An 8,098-nucleotide genomic window follows, 5' to 3' on the forward strand; every position below is an offset into this window, starting at 1 on the left:
CTAGAGGTATGGAATCCTGGCTTCTTTTCAGATCCAACTCTTAAGTCCAATAGTGTTGTCATTTTACAACTAGAGTATACTACAGATTTTTCTTCAAGGACAAAGCATAGGTAATCAAACTTGAATACCAAGAGTACTTTTAGATTGATAATAAACAGCTTCTCAGATTCTGAAGCAAATATCTAAATTATTTTCTCATGTGTATAACCCTGAATTCTGTGACAAAATATTTTTAATTTTTAACTTTAAAACTATTAAGTTTAAAAAACAAAAAGTGGGGGCCAGCACTGTTGCATAGTGGGTAAAGCCACCGCCTGCTGTGCCAGCATCCCATGTGGGCGCCAGTTTGAGTCCTGGATGTTCCACTTCTGATCCAGCTCTCTGCTATGGCCTGGGAAAGCAGTAGATGGTAGCTCAAATCCTTGGACCCGTGCACCTGCATGGGAGACCCGGAAGAAGCTCCTGGCTCCTGGCTTCAGATCAGCACAGCTCCTGCCGTTAACAGCCATTATGGGAATAAACCAGAGGATGGAAGACCTCTCTCTCTCTGCCTCTGCCAATCTGTAACTCTGCCTTTCAAATAAGAAAATAAATCTTAAAAAAAAAGGAAAGTAGTGAAAACATGTTAGTAAGGTTCCCATTTTCCAGTGAATGATACCTAGTGCTATCTTCATCACATCTTTTCTATACATGTTTGTTTGTGTATTTTTAAGATTTATTTATTTGAGAGAGAGATCTTCCATCTGTTAGTTCTCACCCCAAAAATAGCCGTAACAACCAGGTCTGGGCCAAGCTGAAGCCAGAAGCCAGGAACTCCATCCTCATCTCTCACATGGGTAGCAGGGGCCCAAATACTTGGGCCATCCTCCACTGCCTTCCCAGGTGCATTAGCAGGAAAGCTGGATGGGAAGTAGAGTAGTCAGGACTTGAACCAGACCATGGATATGGGATACTGGCATTGCAAATTCTGGCTTTAATCCTGTGACCACAAGACTGGCCTTCTATACTTACTACCCATTTCTCTCTGCTTCTGTTTTCATTCTCTCTCTCTCTCTCTCTCTCTCTCTCTCTCTCTCTCTCTCTCACACACACACACACACACACACACATCCTCCATTTCTCAATTTTATTTCCTTTTTCCTGATTTATTTTTCCACCCTGATTGTATATATGAACTTGGTGTAAGTGTAGATTGACAATATTTTTCTGCCAACATTTTCTTGCAGAAAATGTCAAACATACAGAAAAGCTGAAATACTTTACAGAGAATGCCTATACACATACCTACATTACCCAATTAAAATTGTGCTGTCTTTACTCACCACATATTTATCTGTACCTCTATCAGTCAACTCTCTTACTGGCTTGATACAGGTAAAAATAAGTTCCAGACATCAGCACACTTCAATCCTAAAGACTTAAACTTCATATCATTAGTTGAAGGTCATTTATTTTTTTATTTGAGGTAAAATTTGCCTCGGTGCATAAATAATCTTGGATTTACTAACCACTTCACTCAGTCTTAAAAAATCTATGCACTCTGCAAACTATACCCCTACAAAAATATTTACAGTTAATATTGTACCAGTTTACATAAAATATAAAAACCTTAAAATTACACAGACCAAAGTTCCCCATCCTCCCATCCATTATCTTACAGGTTTCATGTGTATTGCATATCATATATGTTGTAAAATCCACAATAAGGAAAAATATCTTTACTATTTAACCAGATTAACATTTCTTGTTACTCTTAGTCCTTCCTCAACTTCAAGTTTCCTTGTAGTATTCCTTTCAAGATGAAAAATTTTGGTTAGCATTTATTGCACTTCAGGCCTAATGGATACTAATGAATTACTATAGTTTTATTTTTTCTGGATATTTCTTATTTTCCTTCTTGAACAATATTTTCCCTGAGAATATAATTCTGGATTGACAGGGCTTTTTCCCCTTTGGGTGCTTTAAGGATGTTACCCCAGTGTCTCTCAGTCTTGTTTCTGATGAGAAGTCAGTTATCAATTTGTTGTTCCTCTTGTATGAGTTCCAGATCATCAAGTCAAGTCAAACATTTTGTTTTAGCCTCATTTTCTCTTTCCTTTTCTTCTGAAACTCCATTTACATACTAGATTTTTTTTTTATGTTTTCCTTACAGATTCTTGAGGCTGTATTGATTTTTTTTTCCTATCTTTTGCTCCTTTTTTTCTATGACTGGGTTTTTTTTCTCTTGATCTGTATTTGAGTTTGCTGACTTTTCTGTAATCATTCTTTGTTTTATACCACTCAGTGAACTTTTTTGCTTTCAATTATTGTAGTTCTAGAGAATCCCTTTAGTTTTTGCAAGTTATATTTCTGTACCGAATTTTTTTTCTTTTCAATCATTACAAGCACATTTTCCCTTACATCCTTGAATACAGTTATAAAAGCTGCTCAGCTGCTTGTCTGCCCATTCTAGTATTCTGGATCAGCTTGGTGTGTCCATTTTCTGTGAATTTTTTTCTTCTTTCAGGATGAGTAAAATTTTTCTGTTTTTTCAAACATTAAGTCATTTAGATTATGTACTGGGCATGGGGAATAAAATGTTACAGAAACCCTGAAATCTGATGGTTCTCCAAAGTTTGTATTATTTTTTTTCCTCAAAAAAAGCAGTCAGTTAATTTGGCTGAACTCCCAGCTGCCCATTCTGGCTCCCCTGCGGTTTGTGGCAGCTCAATTTCAATTTAGTTTAGTTCTTTAAACTGGCTTCATTGCATACATACATACTTGAGACATCAGCCAGAATTGGGGGCAGAATTCACATACAGAATTGAAGGTACTCTGGTTCTTTTCTTTGCCAAGATTTCCTTGGCATTATTAAGAAGCTGCCAAATTCTGTCCTTTGATTCTTCAAGACAATAAAAGTACACCATCCAAACAACCCAGCCCTCATGCTAAGAGCCTATCTCTAAATAAGTGGGGAAACTCACCTAATAGTATTCTCTGCTTCCAAGTGTTATCTCTCCAGGATCAACCTTGCCTTTGGCTGCTCTCTTTCAAGTAGCTGATTTTTGAATTTTGCCAAGACTCTGCACATTTATCTGTTGTAGGATTAAAATTTTAACATGTTCTATCAAAAACCTTAATAATTGGGGCCGGCACTGTTGTGTAGCCCTAAAGCCGCTTCCTGCAGCGCTGGCATCCCCTATGTGTGCCTGTTTGAGTTCTGGGTGCTCCACTTCCAATCCAGCTCTCTGCTATGGCCTGGGAAAGAAAAGAAGGCCAAGTCTTTGGGCCTCTGCACCCATGTGGGAGACCTGGAAGAAGCTCCTGGCTCCTGGCCTTGGATTCACACTGTTGTGGCCGTTGAAGCCATCTATGGAGTGAACCAACAGATGGCAGATCTCTCTCTGTCTTTCTCTGCCTCTGCCTCTGTCTAACTCTGCCTTTCAAATGAATAAATAAATCTTTTTAAAAAAAAAAAAACCTTAATAATGAACATTCGTCTGGTGGAGGTCCTTTTTTTTTTTTTTTTAAAGATTTTATTTATTTATTTGAGAGGTAGAGTTACAGACAGTGAGAGGAAGAGACAGAGAGAAAGGTCTTCCAACCGCTGATTCACTCCCCAGATAGCCTCAACAGCCGGAGCTGCGCTGATCTGAAGCCAGGAGCCAGGAACTTCTTCCGGATCTCCCATGTGGATTCAGGGGCCCAAGGACTTGGGCCATCTTCTACTGCCTTCCCAGGCCATAGCAGAGCGCTGGATCAGAAGAGGAGCAGCTGGGACTAGAACTGGTGCTCATTTGGGATGCCGGCGCCGCAGGTGGAGGATTAACCTGAGCCACGGCGCCAGCAGGTAGAGGTCCTTCTGCCTTTGGCAAAGAATGTTCTTCATTATGGGCAACTGATCCATGCAGTATAGGTCATAAATATGTCCAGATTTTACCTGTTGGATTCTAGTAGTATCCCCAGTCATTGTGACATGCAAGTTATGTTCCCAAGCTTTCAAATCCCTCCTCAAGGAGCGAATCTTGTAAAGTTGAGAACCGTAACATCTTTCAGATTTAATAGTTTGATCTTCCAAAAACAAATCTGATGACACCTTATTGTCTAAAGGCTTCCAGTTTTTCACTTTTTCCTACAAAATTAAAGATAGACTCCTTAGGATGGCATGTAAGACCTTTCACAGTTGGCTTCAGGTTAACCTTAAAGCTTTATCAGTAGCAATCTTCACCAGTTGTCTTGTCTCTGAGTTTCCCAAGCTTGCTTTTTCTTTTCTGATACCCTTTTCTCTCCCCTATTTCTTTCTTTTTTTTTTTTAATTTATTTGACAGGTAGAGTTATAGATAGTGAGAAAGAGAGACAGAGAGAAAGGTCTTCCTTCCATTGGTTCACTCCCCAGATGGCTGCTACGGCCTGCGCTGCGCTGATCCGAAGCACCAGGAGCCAGGTGCTTCTTCCCGGTCTCCAGTGCGGGTGCAGGGCCCAAACACTTGGGTCATCTTCCACTGCCCTCCTGGGCCACAGCAGAGAGCTGGAATGGAAGAGGAGCAACCAGGACTAGAACCCGGCACCCATATGGGATGCCGGTGCCGCAGGTGGAGGATTAACCAAGTGAGCCATGGCACTGGCCCTCTCTCCCCTATTTCTAACATTCCTCTACCCATCATCTAAGATTTATCTCAAATGTAATTTATTAAAATTCTGAAGACTGTCTCTATTATGCATACAACTAGTGTTACTTGCTGCTTTTCTCTATACTGTAGCACTTTGTATATATCGATAATTATTATACCACAATTTTTCTAAAATTTATTTTTATTTATTTGAAAGGCAGAGTTAGAGTTTCCATCTGCTGGTTCAGTCTGCAAATAGCCACAACAGCCGGATCTGGGCCAATCTGAAGCCAGAAGCTTCTTCCAGGTTTCCCATGTGGGTGCAGGAGTCCAAGCACTTAGGCCATCCTCCAGTGCTTTCCAGGTGCATTCGCAGGGAGCTGGATTGAAGTGGAGCAACCAGGACTCAAACTGGTGCCCATATAGAATGCCAACTCTACAGACAGTGGCTTAATATGCTATGCCACAGTGCCAGCCCCATACCATAATTTTCTACATGCTCAACTTTTTCTTCAAATATATTATGGTTGAAGTTTTTTCTCAGCTTGTCAGGTTCTATTTTAAGGGCTGAATTAAGGAAATATAAAGGATTAAGAGAGGAAGAATGTTTAAAACCACGGAATTTGATAGAATTTAGCTGTTTTAAAAACAATGCCTTATATTAGGGTCTGGCTGTCCTATTATCTAAGATAGTTACTAGGAAAAGCAACTGGTGGTATGAAATTGAATAAACCACATTCCCATTTGAACTTGAAAATTTTAATAATAGAACTTTCAGGGTCCTGCGCTGTGGTACAGTAGGTTAATCCTCTGCCTGCAGCGCCAGCATCCCATATGGGCACCAGATCTAGTCCCGGCTGCTCCTCTTCTGAGCCAGCTCTCTGCTATTGCCTGGGAAGGCAGTACAAGATGGCCCAGCTCTAACCATAGCAGCCATTTAGGGATGAACCAGTGGATGGAAGACTTTTCTCTCTATCTCTCCCCCTCACTGTCTGTAACTCTACCTCTCAAATAAATAAATAAAATCTTTTTTAAAAAAATAGAACATTCATACACTTCAACTAAAGAATAGAATTTTGAAGAATGAGAGCTAGATATATAGCTTTGGACCCTTTGTATTTAAAGTATGCTAGGTAAAGCATAGGGAAAGGTAACTCCTAGGAAATACGTGGAGTAAAGAGAAACTTGGAAACAGCATTTCAGGGTTTGGGAGAGGGAAAAAGAAAAAAGAAAACTTTACAAAGACCAGAATCCAAAGAGCTGAGAAAGGAAAGTATCCAAAAGGATGCTGAAGTTTACTTCTGTTGTAGCCCAAGTAGTTTTTTTTTTTTAACCATCTATGAAAGGACTTCAAAAAGTTAATGGAAAAATGGAATTAAAAGATAAGTGTCTTAGTGCAAAAAAGTTTGAAATACATGGATATTTTTTCCATTTTTTTGTTTTTGTGAGTTTTTTTTTTTTTATAATACACATTTTACACAAACTCTTTGAAGACCCTTTTGTACTTAACCTTTTTGAATCTATCTTTTACACTTGGAGCTGAGTCTTTTTTCTTTATTATTTCTTTCATGCTATAAGACTTTTTTTAAAAATTTATATGCAGGGAAGGGGCTGAGTTCTTGGAGGCCAAAAAATCACAAATCTGTTAATGGCTTTTATATTGTCACTAGACAAATACTCCCTTACTCAAGTTGTAATCTGAGCTCTGCTGAAACCCACAAGAGTGCTTATGTCCACTGCAGCTTGGACCTGTCCACACCTTCCTTCCTCAATAAAAGCTGTGCTGTTTGGAGCCCAGAATATAACATACCAAGTAGGTACTGTTGGTGAATCCTTACTAGTCACAGGTACCAGAAATATTCTCTATCATACAGGTTGTAATACAAAAGAGAGGGAGAGTAAAGAAAACACGAAAGAAAGGGAGGAAGAGAACAAAGAAGCAAGGGGATGGGGAGGAGAGGAGAGAAAGGGAGAAGAATGGGAAAAAAATGCTTAAAAGCTAACAGGATTTTACTTGAGTGTTCTGTTAAAAGCAACACTAATTTTTCTTTTTTCTCTTCTGCAAAACTGTTAATCCCTCCTCCATATTTGCTGATTGAAATGCTATCTGCCCTTCAGAAGTTTCTGACAGCCTTTCCCCTCCAGGACAACTTTCTTAATTCTTATAGGTGGGAATGTTGTTCATCTTATATCTCATTCAGTACCTTTTCCAGACAGTGCCTAGAACAGATTCTTGTTAAATCCAATTGAGTTACTTTGGCTCTGGCTCAGATTCTATAAAAGCATATAGAAAAATGGATTTACAATTTCCATTTTTAAAAAGAACATACAGGAATCATAGTCTCATGCTTGTTAGACACATAAGAGAAACTGTACTTTTTTAAATACATTCAGAATTTTCAGGTGTACATAACTTACAAATCAGAATATATTAACCTTTTAAAAATATTAATACTAGTTCAACTTATATATTAAACCTACATTGGCCGGCGCCATGGCTCACTAGACTAATCCTCTGCCTGCGGCACCGGCACCCCAGGTTCTAGTCCCAGTTGGGGTGCCAGATTCTGTCCCAGTTGCTCCTCTTCCAGTCCAGCTCTCTGCTGTGGCCCAGGCGTGCAGTGGAGGATGGCCCAAGTGCTTCGGCCCTGCACCCATATGGGAGACCAGGAGGAAGCACCTGGCTCCTGGCTTCGGATTGGCGCAGAGCACCGGCCGCAACGCGCCAGCCGTAGCGGCCACTTGGGGAGTGAACCAACAGAAAAAGGAAGACCTTTCTCTCTCTCACTGTCTAACTCTGCCTGTAAAAAAAAAAAAAAAAAAAAAAAAAAAAAAAAAAAAAAAAAAAAACCCTACATGTACATTTTTCTTTTGGGGACTTTTACATTTAAATATCTGAATGTATGTTGCTGCTTCAAGAGTATTGATCTTGTTGCTTCTCTTATTTGATCTTTGAAAGTTTTGAAAATATTATGAATATGGTGCTCAGTGAGGATAAAGCTTATATGAAAGTCTTAATATTTAAAATAATCTATTCTAATTGGCTTCTGTTTTCCTGGGTCTAAAATGAACTTTCTGTTAAATTTCATTATTAATAACACAACTGCCTGCATTTTCTTTTCAAGCATTCATACTATAATGCCCTCTGCAAGGAAGTCGGTCTAAGGAAATAATCCAAAGTACGGGAAAGACAGCTGTGCACACCCTCAGTCACACTGTTTTTAAAGAACAAGCGGATAGAAATACTTGGAATGCCCAAAACATAAGACAGTCTTAACAAATAACTAACAAATACCTGAGTGTGTAACATGTCCCAGACCCTGTGGTAGGCACTAGTCAAAAAGACCAAAGTATATCCTCAGGATGTATTATCATGAAGCCATGTTGTTTATTCATACAGGAAAATACTCATGATAACTACTAAAAAGACAACTGTACATGCATGCATATTGCTATATAAAATAATGCAAAAACCTACAAACAGAAGAAACTGGAATAGGGCATACCAA

The sequence above is a fragment of the Lepus europaeus genome, chromosome 16, assembly GCF_033115175.1.
Source record: "Lepus europaeus isolate LE1 chromosome 16, mLepTim1.pri, whole genome shotgun sequence".
NCBI lineage: Eukaryota > Metazoa > Chordata > Mammalia > Lagomorpha > Leporidae > Lepus > Lepus europaeus.